Here is a 21,086-nt window from a genome sequence, read left to right as displayed (position 1 = left end):
AAAGAAAAGCTGTGGATTTCCACCATGCCCACAGATGTACCAGACTTTCCAAATAATCTTGCCATCTGGAAGCCCATTCTTGGTCTTTAAAGTATTTAAAGGTTTTGCAAAAGTGCTCATAGGTGAAACAGCAGGAAGCATCTACAACCATCTCAGAGGGAGCCTTCTGCTTCCAGGAATAAAGTCACACATTCACAGGTGCTTCCTGTTTTTTCAAACACTTTGCCCACCTTCTGCACACCAAGCTTGCATTCTGCAAAACGTGAGCCCAACAGGAAGCTGCCTGCAAATTCAGGTAGCTTTTCTTACTCTTAACCAGGTCTTGAAAATACTTTCAGAGAAATGCCAGCAAAAACTACAGTCATCTGGGGAAGAACAAACCTGGAAGAAAAATACACAGAGGACTAGCACCAAGAGGGTGAGAATATTTTTCTCTGAAAATGTTGTCTGCAAGTTACATATTTAAACAAATACATGTGTTTTCTTTATGTTTTGGCTCCTGTGGGTGGAATTAGGAGAACTGACTGCAAGTGGGTGGTGGCTGTCACTTCTCTGTTGTGAGGGAAGAAGCGGAAGGAGGAAGGTGAACAGGAGAGTAGGAAGGAGTATGGCTGGAATGCCCCAACTACACTCAGGGGAAGAATTACTGGAAGAATTTTTCTATTTTGGGATGCTCACAAACTTGTCCTGAGATTTCAAAACAAAGCCACCATCTTGAAATGAGCATGTAGAGCATTGATTATATTGTGATAGTGTTCCCAGTAAGCTCTGATTAAACTATGCTGGGTAATGTCTTCTTAACATGGTCACAGGTGGACTTGGAATGAAAATGGCAGGCTCTGTACTCAGTTTTCAAATGGGTTCAGAGACGTTGTTCAAGGCAATGAATGACAAGTCACGTATTATAGGTAATGAATAATCTTGGGTAATTGATTTTTTGTAATTAAAATTCAAAACTGGAAAAATTAGTAATTTCTAATAACAATATTTTTTAGCTCCCAATTTATATTTTTATATTTTCTTTTGCTTTTTCCATTCTTGTCCAATCCATTTAACAATTTAAGTTCAATTGCACTTTAAATGTTTTTGTTTATTAAATTGACTCTTTGATGCTCTTTTATTAAAATCAAGAACCACAAAGGTAAGCTTCTTCCAGTTAACTGGCAAAAAGGCTGGATGGGAGAATTTTCCTCTTCTGGGATTCAAACAAGTGTCTGTAACCTACACCAGTTAGAAATGGTTCATATACATCCTAAAGAAGACCACACTTAGCAGTAAATTAAAGGAACAAAACTAAGGTTGGTTAATTTCCTTTTGCTTGTAATAACAAAGATGGAAACACCTGAACATCTTATATAACAAAAACTTTCAAATACATTTTATTCTGAAAACCTTATACATCTACGAGTTTGAAAAACAATTTTTTTTAACTATAAAATCTGTCCTACACAAGAATTTATTCCTCTTTCAGCTGTCTCATGTAGTTTGGTAAAGCAACGTGTCACTGTGGGAGAGTATCTATTGAGGATCCCAACATGTAAATGCTATCAATTCAAAGAAGTCCTTGTGCTGAGGAACATGACTTCCTCTTTAGACTTACATATAACACGGTACAAAAATACCAAATAACGACAAAGGCAGGCAGGGTTCTAGTCACTCGGTTCTGTCACTTACTCAATGTCTCCAGGTTTCTCATCAGCAAAATGAGAAAATTGGATTAGGTATTCTCTGAAACCTTTTCTGGCTTTAAAATGTATTGATTCTTGGGGTTTAAGAAAACCTAGAATAAAAGATAGCACATGCTAAGTGTCAGATGAGTTGCTGCAAAGGTTTTGAAAAGGAAGACATTATATAGGGCTGGAACAACTGGGACGGACTCTGTAGACTGAGCACATGAGCTGCATCTGGAAAAAGGCGAACCTAAGAAGGCAGAGAGGAGAGGCAGGAGTTTTCAGGCTCACTCAGCAGATAAGCGGATGCTTGAATATGGCTAGATTCAGAGGATGTTCAAATATGGCCAGATGCACATCCGAGTACTATAGATAAAATCTTGTTTCTAGCTGCCTAACATGCAAGGTTAATAAGGGTCACTTGTAGAAAAGGTTTAGTAGATGAGACAGATCATCTAATAGGCACAGCATCCTCAGAAGAAAGCCACCAAGATTGGCTGGATTTTCATAAATCTTATTTTAATTCCAATACAGTTAACATACAGTTTATAGTAGTTCAGGTGTACAACACAGTGATTCGACAGTTCTATACATCTCCCAGTGTTCATCACAACATGTGCACTCCTTAATTCCCATCGCCCAGTTCACCCATCCCCCCTCCCACCTTCCCTCTGGTCACCATCAGTTTGTTCTCTGCAGTTAAGAGTCTCTTTCTTGGTTTCTCTGTCTCTTTTTTTCCCTTTGCTTATTTGTTTTGTTTCTTAAATTCCACATGTGGGTGAAGTCATATGGTATTTGTCTTTTTCAGACAGACTTATTTCTTAGCATTATACTCACTAGCTCCATCCAAAATGGGTCAGCTACATGCAAAAGAATGAAACTGGACCACTTCCTTACACCATACACAAACAAAAACTCAAAATGGGTTAAAGACCTAAATGTGAGACCTGAAACCATAAAAATCCTAGAAGAGAGCTCAGGCAGTAAAGACCCTGACATCAGCCATAGCAACATTCTTCAAGATTGGCTGGATTTTAAAACCAGAGCTCTCTTTTAAATAGTTTAGTGTTCCTTAAAGAAGTTCAGAAAATATGTCATTTGGAACAAAAACTATGCAAAAATCGTAGGCTAACAGGACCACTGGCTTTAGGCAAGGGAGCAAGTCACTAAGGGTAAAAATGATACTATCCACCAACTAAGAAAGCGGCAGCTTTCTACTTTCAAATAGGTCTATGTGACTCCTGTTCTTTGCTCTCTGACCCCATTCCATTCTCTCAATCAGTTCCTTTATGATCTCTTTTGCTTCCAGGCCAACTCAGGCTGTATGGTCAACTAGTATTAGCTCCCCCGATCCCATTTCTTTGTCTATCTGCCATCCAATGATCCTATTACTTGCTCTCTCTAATTCAACTCCTGAGCAACTGAGCACTGTTTTAGAAAACTGGAACTGTGCTGAGTGTGGCTTCCATATACGTGTTCTTTTTAACTCTAATTAGACTATCACTGTTATTCAACCATACTGAAAAATTCCTCCATAATCACCTTCTTAAAAAATTTTCACCACGATTTATTTCCTTTATCCTCAGATTCTTACTGTTCTTTTATTTTCTGAAGGTGTCTTACATCCTGTATTCCTGAAAATTTTGATGTTCCCTGATACTTTCTCAACTTCCCCTATCATTTTATCTCCAGTTTATGCTGTATCTTCACCCAGGTACCTACTTAGCTAACATTTAAAACATTTATTAAGGATCCAGATCCTTATCTATATAATATCACTTCATCTTTTCAACAACTTTTTGAGGTAAATGCCATCATCTCAATTTTACAGATGAGTAAGACGTATGCCAAAGATCACTGAGCCAGTAAAGAACAAAGCCAGGATTTAAATTTGGGCAGTTTCAGCTCAGAGACTGGATTCTTTTCCCTTACCCTGAGGGAAGTGGGGGAAAGGGTGTGTGTGTTTGGGGGGGGGGCAGGATCTTGAATATCAATATGTATATATGATATCATATCCAAGACTAATTAGTCTCCTTCTGCCTCTGCCTTCTATCCCATCCTTACTCACCTACTCAAGGACTTTGTATTTGCTGTGTAACAAATCACCTCAAAACCTGGTGGCTTAAAACAACAATCGTACAGCATTGCTCACAAGTCTAAAGGTAAGCTGGATGTTTCTGCTTGCTTGTGTATCTGTACTCACTCACATGACCAGCTGGAGACCTACCTGGGACCGGATGGTCTAGAATAGCCCTACTCACATGTCTGGAAATTGGCCTGATGTTAGCTGAGGTGACAAAAGTGGCTAGGCCACATGTCACTCATCATCAAAAACATCCAGGGTCTGTTCACATATTAGTAAGTGATTGCAGGATCCCCGCCAAGAGCCAAAAGAGAGCAAGCCTCTGTGTGCAATCACTTTACAAGTCTCTGTTTGCATCATATGTGTTACTGTCTCATTAGTCAAGCAAAGTCAGGGTCAGGTTCAGAGTCACCAAAGGGAGCCACAACTACAAAAGCCTATAGACTTTGGTGCATTAATTATATACTACTCCTTCTCTTTAACCCATCCCTTTCTACTGACTTCTTCCCTTTATCTACCAGTTTGGTGGAATATACTCTGTTCTAGAAAACCTCCCTTCAATCCCATTATCCCCTGAGGTATTATTAGCTGAGTCTATGAGTATTAGAGATGGACTGCATCACTGAAAGTTCTCTGAATTAACTTCCATGTAGAAAACAATGATAATGAAAGGATGAAGTAATTTTATAATAACCACGATAATTGTAAAGAACTCAGACTTTTATTCAGGGAGGAATACTGTTTAGAAATGTTGACACAGGGTGATAATAAAGCAGACTTTTAGTTGGTTATATTTGTTTTTAAATTCTCAATGCCCCCCTCACTACCTGTGCCTGTGCCTGAGAAAGATGCTCCCGCTGCTCTGTCCTTGTATACCAGTGCTCCAAAATCTTTCTCCTGAGCCTTAGCAAGGATGAAGACATCTGACTTTGAAGTTTCATCTTAATTTATACCTCATTATGTTAAAAGACAAGACTAAAAAAACACCCTAATTTTTCTCTGGCTTTCCTTAAGCTTTACGGAAGGGCATATATACTTTTAGCTTTACAAGATCATACATAACTGCTCTGTGATTTTCCAGCACTGTGTGACAGTTTCCATTGCTCCACATCCTTGCCCATACTCATTATTTTAATCCTTTACAGTTTAACAGGTATAAGATAGTATATATTTTAATGTGCTCACCCTTTTTTTTTTTTAATGTGCTCTTCCATGCTATAAAAGCCTTGTATGCTTCACTGCGCAGAATACAAAAGTGAAGTTTTTCTTTTATTTCTCTCACTACATGTCTCAATCTAATTTTTTTTAAGGGCTAATCTAATTCCTTTTAGTTTGTGATCTTTTAGCTGACAAATTAGTCACCAGTGTTTTCTGGGTAAATAGATCTCAAAGCAGGTGTTTACTTTACACAGGAATAGAAAAGGTAAATTATTTGCATAAGTAGAGGTGATATGGCTGTGCCAGTTCTAAGGTTGTAAAAATGTCTTTTGATTTTATCTCCAATTTTCATTCCCTTAAGTCCTCCCAGCAGTTGGTAAGCACTGGGGGCAACCAAAGCACTGCGTGTAAGGCTGTATTTGTGATATTTGCAGCTTGGCTTAAGAAAATGAAGTTGCTGGGGTGCCTGGGTGGCTCAGTCGTTAAGCGTCTGCCTTCGTCTCAGGGCGTGATCCCAGCGTTCTGGGATCGAGCCCCACATCAGGCTCCTCTGCTAGGAGCCTGCTTCTTCCTCTCCCACTCCCCCTGCTTGTGTTCCCTCTCTCGCTGGCTGTCTTTCTCTGTCAAATAAATAAATAAAATCTTTAAAAAAAAAAAAAAGAAAATGAAGTTGCTATAAGTGTGATAAAGATGTGCTCATGTCACTATCCTACCCTTGCACAGTGGTGAGGGATTTCAGACATGAACAGAGCTCCACTGGACTTGAATCATTTTGAAAAAAACCTTAGATAAGCATCTGAGTTCTGGGGCCTTTCACCAAAAAAAAAGAACTTACTTTTCTTAATGTTTCAATTCCAGGATTTTATTGGGAAGATGAAGGTTGCTTCCTTCCTTTAGAAAATCTCCCTCTGTGTTTATGCAGCTCATGATTTACTTTCCACTCTTATTCAGACAGCATACAAGCTGGTGTTCAACCCAGTGAAAGCATCAAAATATACAGCAATGTCAGATATTAAATAGAACATTATACAGTTATCAGTAGACATTATAAAATCTTTTTTAAAAGGTCATTGAAGAATCTTAAGTGATCTAAAAAATGTCCATGATAGAAGGCTGAGTTAGTGAAAATACACACACACACACACACCCCAAAATATTAACAGTGGGTATCTTTGAATGAAGAGATTACGAATTACTAAGCACTTAAAAATGCATTTCTGATTTTCAATAGTTCTACCAAAAACATGTATTATTTTTGTAACCCAAAATGATTAGAACAAGAAGTTATTAATAAAAAGGATAATGTGGCAAAAGTTCTGGGAAGACTTAATCTTTTATAGAAGCTTTGAGCTTTGTATATATTATAAGATATATACACTTGTTTTCCCTTTTGCTTTCTTGAGTTTGACAGTGGTTTAAGAGAGTAATGGATTTGTAACTTACTAGATCTATTCTGTAAACATACATTCAGTAAATTCAGACATGTTCAGGTAGGTTTGGTAGACTGCTGGGATCTATTTGCATGAAGGAAAGAGTGAAAAGTTATTATTTCCTTGATGGTTGATACCACTATGCCCTCCCCAAACCCCATCCACTGTGGCATGGGGGAATATTTTAACCTCCCAAGTACTGGGTGGCATTCCAGATGAGAAGGACACGCATCATTACAGGAAAGTTGGAGCACACAAGCTTAGTTGAGGGTGTCCTTGAGGTAAAGAATTCAGTTCGACCTTCATACAGTAATAACAAGCTTCCTACTCCTTCAGAAAACAATCGTGACCCTCAGGAGAGCAAGCTATGAAAAGAATGAGTAAAATTAACGCTTTATTAATCAGCATTGGTACAAACAAAATACGTCACAAGTCACTCCGTTTCATTAATATTCATCAAAGCATCATTATATCCATGTAGGAGCCTGACAGAGAAGAGACACAATAATGGATGATGTCATGAGGATCTTCTCTCCTTCTTCAGTTCCTGTTGCATTTATAATAATAATAATCATAATCATAAACTCATTTCTTAGATCAACAAATTTAGAGATTTTAAAAATATGCTATTTTATCCTAACTTGTTAAAATCCCTATATACAATTTCCTAAGATTGGGGGTGAATTTAAATAAACTTTTAAAAGCAACTGAGCATGTGTTTATGAAATAGTCACACAATGTGTCTAGCACAATACAACATATTGTAGAGGCTAAAGAGCAAGACTACTCCCTCCAAAGAAAGATCTTAGGATCTTATTGGGGAGATAATAATAGACATACATGTAGCACACAAACAACATTACATATTCCAGGAAGCATAACAGGGTGAAATATACATGAAGAAAGTGGCCTAATGCAATTTCAGAATATAAACTCTAGATTGGGCTCCCCTGAAAACCTAATCTCAGTTCCTTTTATTACTATTGGGCAAGTTACTTAAGCTCTGCATGCCTCGGCTTCTTCATCTATGAGAATATGGTGAAAAATTAAATCTGCTGCATAAAGTAATCTATATGTCATATGTTGAGAACAGTGTCTAATACACAGATGGAGCTCAATAAAAACTAGCTCTTATCACTGCTATAGGTAAAGAAAAATAGTTCAGAGAATACATCTGATACTTGTAAAATATCAATTGCCAGAGTTGGACCAGACATTTGGCGCCTTTTAGAAATGGCACGATCAGATTTCAAAGAACATTTTCAGGTTTGAGTTTTATAAAAGGCCATGGATTATTCATCCCAATGACAGCTACAAATCATTCCCAGACAGAAAAGAAAGTGGAAAAAATATATCAGTTGATTATTTTCTTAAAAAAAACTTAAATCATAGATTTGAGGTTTCTCTTGAAAGTCTGAAAAGTTTATGACAGTCCACAGCTCATAATGATGACAATCCTGAGGATATAGGAAAATCACTTCCCACGCAAGAAGAAACTATCTAAAGAAGAGATAAGAGTGTGCCATGAAATTAAAAAAAAAAAAGGTAAGAAAATAATATTTATTCAGTCAGTCAACAAACATATTAAGTACCTACTACATAAAATATGGTACTGGAATTTAGAATCTAAAATTAAAATAGTCCATACCCTCAAGAGTTTATGACAGACAATTAAGTGATAAAATACAATGTGATAAAGGTTAGAACAAAGTCCCTACAGAAGGCATGCAAGGGGTATATGATGCAGGGATCAGGAAAGCCTCCTGGGGAAGAGGCTGTCTGGATGGGATGTAGAAGGATGAAGTACTGCAGGTACTTTACTAGGGCTAGAGCAGCACTGTGGTAAAGCATGGAGCTGAGCCTGGAGACTGAAGTACAGGCCATGTGAAGTTCTGCCTTTATTCTGAGACCAAGTGAATCCATTGAAAGATTTGAGGAAGGGGAATGATATTTAAGTATTTTCATTTTTGTAAGATCACACTGGTTGCACACTAGAAGCGAACTGGAAAGTGGACCAGAACTGAGCTTTTATGAATTCTGTAGCCAAAAATCTTACATAGTTTTCTATCTATATGAAGTCTGTGAAGTGCAATGAAACTCCCTTTCTCTTAAATCTGTGTTGCTTGCTGATCCAGTCCAGTGCTATTATCCATCCATATCTGTCCTCCTCATACTCCCACTCAGTTCCCTGTATTAATAATATGGCTGCCACAGCAGATGAAGAAAAGGAGGATGATGTATCAACTTGCTTTTTCTCTTTTTCAAACAGAAACTAACAAGACACGTGGGGAGCCTATACTTTGAGGACAGAGTATTACGCAGTGGTTAATAGCACAGGTTCTTGATTAAAAGGCCAGTTTTGCCTACTGCTCTCTCTGTGAACTTGGGCAAATTTATCAATATCTCTGGTCTCAGATTCTTTATAATGACAAAGGACTAAAATCATGTCTGCCTTGTATTAGTCAAAACTGGCTAACTACTGTAACAAATGAACCAAATCTCAAAGGCTTATCACAATAAAAATGTATTTCTGGCTGAAGTCAAGAAAAAGCATGAACTCCCATGACAAAACAAGTTAAAGGTAGCAGGAAAAAGGAATGCATACAGAAATTATTTTTCATATATACATATAATAACTAATGAGAAGACATCATCATAGAAAAACTTCATTTACATTAACAACAAAGAGGACTAAATACTCTGGAATAAATGTAAAACGAAAGGTGTAAAAACGATGTGAGGAAAACACCCCTGAAAGTTATAGAAGGAAAGCTGGACAAATGGAGAGACATTCCGTTTTTGTTTTTGTTTTCTAAGAGAGAGAGTGTGCAAGCTAGGAGAGGAGAGGCAGAGGAAAAGGAAAAGAATCTTAAGCAGGCTCCATGCTCAGCTCTGAGCCCAACACGGGACCCAATCTCATGACCCTGAGATTATGACCTGAGCCAAAATCAAAAGTCAGAGGCTTTAACCTACTCAGCTACCCAATACTCCCAGTTTTTGGATGGCACGACTTAATATCATAAATTGTCCATTCTTTCTAAATTAATGTAAAATTTAACACAATCCCAAGAAAGACACAAATAAGCTTTCTTATGGAGGTAGACAAGTGGTTATTAAAAATCATGTGGAAAGACAAACATGGAAGAAAATCCAAGAATACACTGAAAAGTGTATTCCCACTGAAAAGTGGGAAAGAAGGAATGGTTCTAATCAACATAAAATATGCTATACAGTCTTCATAATTAAAATGGTGTGGTACTGGTACATGAATAGACCAACAAAGAGAATAGATAAGAAAACCCAGACATGGACCCAAGTACCTATGGAACTTGAATATATGGTAAATGTGGCATCACAATTACTAGGAAAAATACTGTAACTTTAATAGATTGTTCTGAGACAGCAGGATAATCATTTGGAATAAAATAAAATTAGATCCACGCTTCACACACCATACATGAGCATAAACTCCAAATGTAACAGGGATCTAAATGTAAAAAAAAAAAAAAAGTAATATACTAGAAGAAAACACAGATGAATAGGTAAATTCCTCCTCCAACTTGGTGTAAGAAGAGATTCCTAACTAGGACTCAAACCCAGAGGCAATTTTTTAAAAATTGAAAATTGGCTATATAAAAATATAAATTTATATTTATGATGAAAAAATCATAAATAAAAGTCAAAGACAACAAACTTTGAAAAAGTGTTTACAACACAGCTCTAACTATAGATAGAATACTAATATTGCTAATATATAAAGAACTTAAAAACTGAGGGGAAAAGAATTTTTAAAAACTCATTAAAATGGAAAAAAGGCAAGAAAAGGCAATTCACAAACAACTTATAAAAATGACCTCTGAATATAGGAAAAGGTATTTAACCTCACTCACAATTACAGAAATACAAATTTAACTATACTGGTATATAATTATCAGACTGGCAACAATTTAAAAATATGACAACACATTCTGTAGAAAAACAGACACTCCCATACATTACTGGTAGGAATACAAACTAGCACAAGTTTTTGGGAGGGAAATTTGGCAATACCTAAGAAGCTACATCTACACTTACCCTCTGACTCAGAAAGCCCACTTTTTTATTTAATTCCGGTATAGTTAACATACAATGTTATGTTAGTTGAAGTGCACAAAATAGTGATTCAACAATTCTATACATTATTTAGTGCTCATCATGGTAAATGTACCCTTAATCCTTACCACCTATTTCCCCTACCCTCCCCCCCACCCTCCTATCCTCTGGTAGCCATCAGTCTCTTCTCTATAGTTAAGAGTCTGTTTTTGGTTTGTCTCTTTTATTCTTTGTTTCTTAAATTCCACATATGAATGAAATTATGTGGTATTTGTCTTTCTCTGATTTATTTCACTTTATACTCTCTAGATCCATACGTGTTGTTGCAAATGGAAGATTTTGTTCTTTTTTATGGCTAAGTAATATTCTCTCTCTTTATACCACACCTTCTTTATCCATTCATCTGTTGGTAGACACTTGGGCTGCTTCCATAATTTGGCTATAATAAACATATAATAAACAAAGCATATTATAATGCTATAATAAACATAGAGCTGCATATACATTTTTGATTAGTCCTTTGTATTCTTTGGGTAAATAGTAGTGGAATTACTGGATCATAGGGTAGTTCTAGTCTTAATTTTTTGAGGAAACTCCATACTGTTTTCCACAGTGGCTGCACCAGTTTGCATTCCCACCAACAGTGCACAAGGGTTCCTTTCTCTCCACATTTTTGCCAACATTTATGTTTTTTTACTTTAGCTATTCTGACAGGTGTGAGGTGATACCTTATTGTGGTTTTGATTTCTATTTCCCTGATGATTAGTGCTGTTGAGCATCTTTTCATGTGTCATCTGTATTGTCTTCTTTGGAGAAATGCCTGTTCATGTCTTCTGCTCATTTTTTTCATTGGTTTGTTTTTTTCAATGCTGACTTTTATAAGTTCTTTATATATTTTGAATACTAAGCCTTTATTGGGTGTGTCATTTGCAAATAACTTCTCCCATTTAGTAGGCTGTCTTTTAGTTTTGTTGATGGTCTCCTTTGCTGTGCAGAAGCTTTTTGTGGTATTCCCAATAGTTTATTCTTGTTTTTGCTTCCCTTGCCTCAGGAGACATATCCAGAAAAACGTTCCTATAGCTGAAGTCAGAGAAATTACTGCCTGCCATCTCTTCCAGGATTTTTATGGTTTCAGGTCTCACATACAGGTCCTTAGTTCATTTTGAGTTTATTTTTTCATATGGTGTAAGAAAGTGGTCCAGTTTCATTCTTTGCATGTGGCTGTCCAATTTTCCCAATACCATTTGTTGAAGAGACAGGCTGTCTTCTTCCCATTGCATTTTCTTGCCTCCTTTGTTGAAGATTAATTGGCCATATAATCATGGATTTATTTCTGGGCTTTCCATTCTGCTCCATTGATCTATGTGTCCTGTTTTTGTGCCAGTACCTTACTGTTTTGATTACTATAGCTTTGTAGCATATCTTGAAATCTGTGATTGTGATACCTCCAGTTTTGTTTTTCTTTTTCAAAACTGCTGTGGCTATTTGGAGTCTTTTGTGGCTCCATACAAATTTTAGGATTATTTGTTCCAGTTCTGTGAAAAATACTGTAGGCATTTTGATAAGGATTGCATTAAATCTGTAGATTGCTTTAGGTATTATGGACACTTTAATAGTATTTGTTCTTCTAATCCATGAGCAAAGAACTTCTTTGTGTCATCTTCTCTCCACTTCTTTGTGTCATCTTCAATTTCTTTCATCAATGTTTTACAGTTTTCAGAGTACAGATCTTTTACCTTTGGTTAAGTTTATTCCTAGGTATTTTATTATTTTTGGTGCAATTGTAAATGTGCTTGTTTTAATTTCTCTTTTTGTTGCTTCATTATTTGTGTATAGAAATGCAGCAGATTTCTGTATATTGATTTTATATTCTGTGACTTTACTGAATTCATTTATCAGTTCTAGAAGTTTTTTGCTGGAGTCTTCAGAGTTTTCTATATATAGTATCATGTCATCTGTGAATAGTCAAAGTTTTACTTTTTCCTCACCAATGTGGATGCCTTTTATTTCTTTTTGTGTCTGATTGCTGTGTCTAGGACTTCCAGCACTATGTTGAATAAAGGTGGTGAGTGGATATCCTTGTCTCGTTCTACACCTTAGGGGGAAAGCTCTTAGTTTTTCACCATTATGATGTTCACCATGGATTTTTCATATATGGTCTTTGTTATATTGAAGTATGTTCCCTCTAAAACTATTGTGTTGAGGGTTTTTATCATGGATGGATCTTGCACTTTGTCAAATGCTTTTTCTGCATCTATTGAGATGATCATAAGTGTTTCATCCTTTCTCTCGTTGATGCGATTTATCATGTTGATTGATTTGCAAATATTGAACCACTCTTGCATCCTAGGAATAAATCCCACTTGATCATGGTGAGTGATTTTTTTAAATGATTTGTTGAATTTGGTTTGCTACTATTTTGTTGAGGATATCTGCATCTATGTAAATCAGGGATATTGGCCCATAGTTCTCTTTTTTAGCAATGTCTTTATCTGGTTTTGGTATCAGGGTAATGTTGTCCTTATGGAATGAATGTGGAAGCTTTCCTTCCTCTTCTATTTTTTTGGAATAGTTTGAGAATAGGCATAGTTTGAGAATAGGCATTAACTCCTTGTATGGAAGAATTTACCTGTGAAGCCATTTGGAACTGGATTTTTATTTGTTTGGAGTGTTTTTTTATTACTAATTTAATTTCATTGCTGGTAATTAGTCTGTTCAAATTTTCTATTTCTTCCTGATTCAGTTTGGGGAGGTTATATGTTTCTAAGAATTTATCCATTTCTTCTAGGTTATCCAATTTGTTGGAACATAATTTTTTATAGTATTCTCTTATAATCCTTTGTATTTCTGTGGTGTCAATTATTATTTCTTCTCTTTCATTTCTGATTTTGAGTTCTCTCTCTCATGAATCTGGCTTAATGTTTATCAATTTTGTTGATCTTCTCAAAGAACCTGGTTTCATTTATCTGTTCTATTAATTAATTAATTATTTTTAGTTTTGTATTTCTGTTCTGTTATTATTTCCTTTCTTTCGCTCATTTTGGGTTTTGTTTGTTCTTCTTTTCCTAGCTCCTATAAGTGTAAGGGTTGGTTATTTGAGATTTTTGTTTTTACTCCTGAGGTAGGCCTATATTGCTATAAACTTCCCTCTTAGAACAGCTTTTGCTGCATCCCTAAGATTTTAGGTCATTGTGTTTTCATTTCCTTTTGTCTTCACATATTTTTATTTCCTCTCTGATTTCTTGGTTGACCCTTTCATTGTTTGGTACCATGTTATTTAACGTCCACGTATTTGTGTTCTTTCCAGATTTTTTTTGTGGTTGATTTCTAGTTTCATACTATTGTGGTTGAAAAAGATGCATGGTATGACATTAGTCTTTTTTAATGTGTTGAGAGTTGTGTTGTGGCCTAATATGTTATCTATTCTGGAGGATGTTCCATGTGCACTTGAAGAGAATGTATATTCTGCTGTTTTAGGATGGAATGCTCTGAATACATCTGTTAGAGCCATCTGGCCCAATGTGCCATCGAAACCCACTGTTTCTTTGTTGATTTTGTTAGGATGTTCTCTCCATTGACGTAAATGGGGTGTTAAAGTACCCTACTATTATTGTTATTAGTATCAAATACTTTATGCTTGTTATTAGCTGCTTTATGTGTTTGGGTGCTCCCATGATGGGTGCATACATATTTATAATTCTTATACCTTTTTGTTGGATTGTACCCTTTATGATTATATAGTGCCCTTCTTTGTCTCTTGTTACAGTCTTTGTTTTGGAATTTACTTTTTAAATTAACATATAATGTATTATTGGTCTCAGAGGTACAGGTCTGTGGTCCATCAGTCTTATATAATACCCAGTGCTCATTATATCACATGCCCTCCTTAATGTCCATTACCCAGTTACACCAACCCTCCACCACCCTCAACCCTGAGCAACCCTCAGTTCGTTTCCTATGATTAAGTATCTTATGGTTTGTCTCCCTCTCTGGTTTCATCTTGTTTTATTTTTTTCCTCTCTTCCTCTATGATCCTCTGTTTTGTTTATTTTAGAGTCTATTTTGTCCAACATACATATTGCTACCCTGGCTTTCTTTTCACTTTCATTTGCATAATAAATGCTTTTTCATCCCTTCACTTTCAATCTGCCTGTGTCTTTAGGTCTGAAACAATTCTCTTGTAGGCAGCATATCGATGGGTCTTACTTTTTTACCCATAGCAAGTCCACTGTTAAGAATTTATCCAGAAGATACCCCTCTAATAATACATAAATATGTTTTCATGGGTTATTAATCACAGCATTGTTCATTGTTGCAAAATATTGGAAACAGGGGCACCTGGGTGGCTCAGTCAGTTGGGTGTCTGTCAGCCTTTGGCTCAGGTGGGTCAGGATCCTGGGAATCTGGGATCAAGCCCTGCATCAGGCTCCCTGCTTGGTGAGGAGCCTGCTTCTCCCCCTCCACCCTGATTGTGTACTCTCTCTCAAATAAATAAAATCTTTTTTAAAAAATATTGGAAACAATGCAAATGTCTAAATATAAGAGAATGGTGAAATAAGTTACATATATCTACATAGCTGTAAGAAGGAAAAACTACAAGAGGATTTCTATGAACTGTTTTCCAGGATATGGACTGTTTTCCAGGATACATTAAGCAGAAATAAGACAAGTGCAAAGGAGTACCTATTATGTGCCATCTTTTATAAAAGAAAGAGAAATAAAATGTACATCTATTTACTCATTTCTCCCCATCCCCCAAAAAAGATAACCTGAAACTAAAGATTACTTACTTACAGAAATAAAAGGGAGGGGCATGAGGTGGGAGGGATGATGGGGACAGGGGAAGAAACAGTTCCCTGAGTATAATTCTTTGTACAGTTCCGACTCTTAGAAACCATGATAATATTTCATAGACCAAAAACACAAATAAGTGATTCAAATCAAGCAGGATGAGAGGAGGACCCAAAATTCATACAAATAATAACAAATGAGCCTAACTCTACTACAAACTACACTACCCTGAAGGGGGTGGGGAAGAAAAGAGTAAACCTAAATAAGTTTGAAAACAGTATTTTGACTATGTGCTCTTAAGACTAAAGACAAAAGCGAATGTACACAACCATTGTATACTAGTTAGTAATTTCCTCCATCTCCCTAAAGGGGCATGAGTTAGTAATTCTGAAAATAGTTCATGTATCTTTTAGGACTGTGCAAACAAGTAGATAAACTTTGAATAATGAGAAGCAGATTTCTTACTGTCAGAGAAAGGAGCTACAAATAAGAAAAAGTATAACCGTAAGTAACTATTATAATTTTTAGGGTTATCCTTGGAAAAATGATGCCAAGGTTGGAGCAGGAAAATCATAAAATTAGCCTGGAACATCTTGTGGTGCAGGAAAAAGAAGTACTCAAAAAAAATAATGGGCAATGTAGGGGCGCCTGGGTGGCTCAGCCGTTAAGCGTCTGCCTTCGGCTCAGGTCATGATCTGATCGAGCCCCGCATCGGGTTCCCTGTTCGGCGAGAAGCCTGCCTCTCCCTCTCACACTCCCCTTGTTGTGTTCCGTCTCTCGCTGTCTCTGTCAAATAAATAAATAAAATCTTTTTTTAAAAAATGGGCAATGTAGAAAGGACATAGAAATCAACTTGAAAAGGCTCCCAATGGTCAAATCTGTGCCAATTTGAAGAACAAAGTAAACTACAGTAATGGATTAGGACATACAGAATAAAATAAATATTTATGTCTCTATACATATATATGTATGTCTACACATATACAGATACATATTTTCATATACATAAGTGAGAAAAAAGGAAAACCTTTCTTCTTTACAGAATTTTAATTAACAAATGTCAAAAAATGATGGAAATAAAAAATTCATTTGGAAATTAGTGGGTTAATACAGGATAAGGTATAGAGTATTTGAACAGTTTTAAAGTATCTCTTTATAAGATACTAATTAAGTACAAAGGGAAAAATAGTTACTTTACAGTAGAGAAATCCATTAGACACTACCTTAACCAAGTGATCAAAATTAACATCATCAGAAATAAGCTACATCAAATCATAGACTCCAAATACAACGAACTGAGAAAATTTCAATGTCAATTCTGTGGTATTTATATGTATAATATGAATTTATTGATTTAATCATAATCTAGATCCTGGACCATAAAATGGGCAATTTTGGGATAACTGGCAAAAGTTGAATAATGTCTGTAGATTAGTTAATAGTATAGTATCAATGTTAATTTCCAATAAGTAAAATGTTAATATTTAGGGAAGTTGAATAAAAGGCATATGGAAATTTTATACTATATTTTGTACCACTGTTGCAAATTCTTATTAATCTGAAATTCAAATAAAAATTAAAAAAAATAGGGGGCGCCTGGGTGGCACAGTGGTTGGGCGTCTGCCTTCGGCTCAGAGCGTGATCCCGGCGTTATGGGATCGAGCCCCACATCAGGCTCTTCCGCTATGAGCCTGCTTCTTTCTCTCCCACTCCCCCCGCTTGTGTTCCCTCTCTCGCTGGCTGTCTCTATCTCTGTCGAATAAATAAATAAAATCTTTAAAAAAAATTTTTTTAAATAGTAAAAAGAAAAGAAAGCATTTTAAAATCCTGTCATCTATGGTTATATAAAATTTTGTTTTTAAAGGTACAACCTGACACCCTCTCAAAATAAAAGGATATTTTCTTCTCAAAATAAAAATGTTAAAAACATTTGCTTTATGAAAAGCTAAAAAATTTACATGGCAAGATATTTTTTTTTAAAGATTTTATTTATTTGAGAGAGAGAGAACAGAAGCTGGGAGAGAGGGAGAGGGAGAAGCAGGCTCCCCGCTGAGCAGAGAGCCTGAAGCGGGCTCGATTCCAAGACCCTGGTTTCATGACCAGAGCTCAAGGCAGATGCTTAACTGAATGAGCCACCCAGGTGCCCCTGGAAAGATTTTTTTTTATATAAATTCTCCCCCAGATCAGTATGTTCCCTCTCTCTGACTCATTATTTTTATTTTCCAACTACTGCTCATATTTTCAGAGGATATGATCCAAGTAATGATATAATTTTTCTATGAATAAACTCCTAGTGATTGTACCCCAATGGTCATTGATTGTCTTACAGTCTAGTTTTCTGTATATATTGTTCCAGGCAACAGATGTCAGGGAGTTCCTTTTCTGCCCAAGCTATCAGCTGTAATTTAGCAGTAAAGAAGAGCTGGCCTATATGTAACAAGTACTCATGTGCAATCATGAAGTTTTCTTCTCTATTTCAGAAAGGAAGGTGGAGAAATGGAGAACAGGATAAAGGCCTGGAATCCTTGCTGCTCCAGAAAGGTGAGGGCAATTTTGCCAACTGTCTAGGACCCTTCACTACTCTGTACTTACTTCACATTCTTAGTCTCAGGTTATGTTGAAGAGTGCTTTAGTTTCTTAAAATATATTTATTTACAACAAGCAGCTAATTAGGATGAATGCTTTTTAAATTTCATTTTACTGAAATGTTTCGCTTTGGAGAACTCAAATGAAACCACAGCAAGTCCCCTGATTTTACCACCAGAGGGCGTATGACATTAAGAAATAGGGCAAACAAAGTTTCTGAGATTCTCTGATTTTCTAGTTTAAAATCTGTAGTTTGCCACTTCCAGAAATAAACTCATTCAGAAGACAAATAAGGTATGTGCAGATGAGGACAGGAAGAGGTTACGAGGGAAAAACTTACTTTTTTCTAAGAATGTAATCCTCAACCTTGTTCTCAAAAGTGCTCACCTACATTCATTTATTAATTACATTATTGATTTAGGTTAAACACTTCATTCAACATTGGAAAAGGTTGGCAGTAATGAATTGTGATGTTTCCTCTCCTGGTGATGTTTAAGAAAAATATTGGCTGGCTAATGCAATCGAATCTAGGAAATGAGGGATGAGCTAGTCCAGAATCAATGAAGCCAAGGTCTTTGAGTTCAATTTGTGTATGGATCAGTGAACGTCTCTGTAAATCAGATCCACCCCCTCACTGTGACCAGCAGGTGCACAGCGTGGGTCACAGAGGGAATGTAGAGAGAATGCATATGCACGAGCACCAGGCCAGCCCCACGCTAGAAAACTGAAGTAAAATGAGTGCTCATTCTATTGATGCTGAGTTGATGAGATCTCCTTACAAATACATGGTATTTTGAAGTTAGAAATTACTTGGAGTAAAAACAATTTAAACTTCCCTGTTCCTCCTACCATCATTCCCCCATGTCCCTCTTTCTTATTTCTATTTCCTTTCCCACCTAAGCCCCAACCTCCCCTTTTTTTTCTTGATTGGCACATATAAGGAAAAGGGGATGAATTATTGATTTTAATAGCTTAAATTTTTTTCAGTTCTGCCAATAGTTGTGCTGAAACAGTGTGAATGGGCAGGTGATCTTAGGCTTGGACTTGAATCCAACTGGTCTCTGCATGAAATGGCACCTCACTCAGTCATTATACTGAAGTCATTTCCTCCATTTCCTTCCTCATCTGCAAAATGAGCAATTTTAAGGAAAACTGTGCATGTCAGTTGGAATCAGTAGTATATTTCTATATCCCAAACAGCCCGTGTTGGTTTGAGGATGGTCATGACTAATCCACATTTGTAGGGCTGGAAATACCAGTGCACCACATTTTTCTCCCATGATGCTTCCAAATCTCTCTAAACAGGTAAAAGCAAACTAGAGAGCTAATTTTCTTGACAATTTAGCCAAAACCTGTGTATTTGTGATATAAAGGCTAAGGGTCAGGAGAGATGGTTGTGCATTATTTGGAATGTTTTGTATTATTCTAACACGTCTGAGATAATTGCAATGTTTCTTTTTTACTTTTTCAGAATAGTCCCAGAAATAATTATATAAATGTTCTGCATTGCCTAAAATTTACTAAAGTCTACGTTTTGCTAATATAGCTCGTTATTCTCATTCCTACTTTATCGCCTTCAGATTTTTGATCAGTCTTTTATTATAAGATTTGGTGTTCCTCGTTAGATGTGAGTGTTGCTGAGCCCTAGCTCTGTCTAACTGATAGATAAAAATCATCTTTTGAATCTACCAATTCTGACTGTTCTTACTGCTGCGATACCTTTGAGAACCAAATTCTTCTTTAATGAAGTTAAGTGGGTTTCAAAAGCAAACCTGCCTTCATCACATTTTGGCCCATTGAGGACCTGCTCAGTGTGAATTCCATGGAAATTGATCCTATTCTTTTTCTTTTTTGTAATGTTTTTTTATTATATTATGTTAGTCACCATACAGTACATCCCTGGTTTCCGATGTAAAGTTCGATGATTCATTAGGTGCATATAACACCCAGTGCACCATGCAATACGTGCCCTCCTTACTACCCATCCTATTACCGATCCTATTCTTTTTCTTTGAGCATCTGACGAACCTCTGTGAGTCCACACTGGAAATGACAGAGAGAAAGAGACCATACCATGAGCTTAACAGAGTTCACTTTCCCATCCCCAGTCACTCATTTGTGTGCCCATGGGATCCTCAGGGATCCCACATCACATTCTTCCCTTCCTGAACTCAGGTCAGATGGATTTCTTCCTTTCTCAAACTCTAATGCCTCCTTTGCTTCAATGCTCACAGAATTCTATTGTTTGGGGGAATACCCAAGGCTAAGTTAGTTTATATGTAGCAACTGTTTGTAGGGCAGCCAGATTTTGCTGACATCTGAGAATAGGATGTTAGGGTATACTGGGTAGAATCTTACCCTAAGGATCCAGATTGAGATTGAAGTTACACCCTCACACCTGGGCAGGCTTCAATATGTTCCTCAGCTAGCAGGGGTGGGAACTCCAAGTACTACCCAGATATATGAACAATATGCTGCTTCTTTATTTTCTATCATAGATTTACTCTTCCTCATAAACATCCACCTCACTGGGTACCAAGGGATGAAAAACACTCTTTTAAAAATTTGCCAATATTAGGTATTATATTGTCTCTTCTCTTTTAAATGGACTCTTCTATGATGCATTTTCTTTTGGATAAATGTCGAATCTTTCCAACTTCCTTTCTCTTCCTTTGCTCTTTCCAAAGATGGGGAGGATGGGGTTGATATGATCACATGGCAGCAAGATCAAGGCATGACAAAGCCCTCTTGATCCCCAGTGAATGGTTTGGTCCCCTCCCAGCTGATGTGTCACTGGGTCCACACTGGCCTTTGGAGCATTTTGCTGGCACATACTCTAGTCCTGACCATTTGCCTCTGATGTGTCTTCTCACACTGCAGCAATTTGTGCATCCTCAGGCCTCTGCAAATTCTCTGGTCTCCAAGCACCAACACAACCACTCATCCATCCACTCACTGAAGCCTAAGAGACCTTCCAGAACCCCTAGAAGTCAAAGTTCTGTCTTATCCATCTAGCCACTTGCCAAGGCCACAATTATTCTATCACATCTGATGGATATCTGAAAGGCTCTTTCCTCCAGAGTTTCAAGCAGTGGTAGGGGAAAAATTGGGCTCTTCTTTGAACTTTCTAAGTAGGATACATATACCGAAAAACTGCATCCCTGATTTTCCTTCCTTTCTTCCTCAGCAGTCCACAGAATGGAAGGGAAAATATCCCATTACTTGTAATGAAATTCTTTTTATATTCTCTATGCATACCCTCTTTTTATATCCTTT

General features: G+C 36.7%; 1 long non-coding RNA gene across 2 annotated transcripts in view; it reads left to right on the top strand.

Annotated features, from left to right (window-relative positions):
* The first annotated feature begins 268 nt into the window (after positions 1-268).
* Positions 269-21,086, top strand: part of LOC113256305 (uncharacterized) — a 44,737-nt gene continuing 23,919 nt past the window's right edge. For both annotated transcript variants that reach the window (XR_008960765.1, XR_003316641.3), the window contains exons 1-3: positions 269-418; positions 3,748-3,832; positions 17,705-17,765. This is a non-coding gene — a long non-coding RNA (uncharacterized LOC113256305). The remainder of the gene's footprint in view (positions 419-3,747; positions 3,833-17,704; positions 17,766-21,086) is intronic.

Source organism: Ursus arctos, unplaced genomic scaffold (genome assembly GCF_023065955.2).
Source record: "Ursus arctos isolate Adak ecotype North America unplaced genomic scaffold, UrsArc2.0 scaffold_21, whole genome shotgun sequence".
In the NCBI taxonomy this organism is placed as follows: domain Eukaryota; kingdom Metazoa; phylum Chordata; class Mammalia; order Carnivora; family Ursidae; genus Ursus; species Ursus arctos.
Note: the sequence above shows the minus strand (reverse complement) of the source record. Positions and strands in the feature narration are given on the sequence as shown.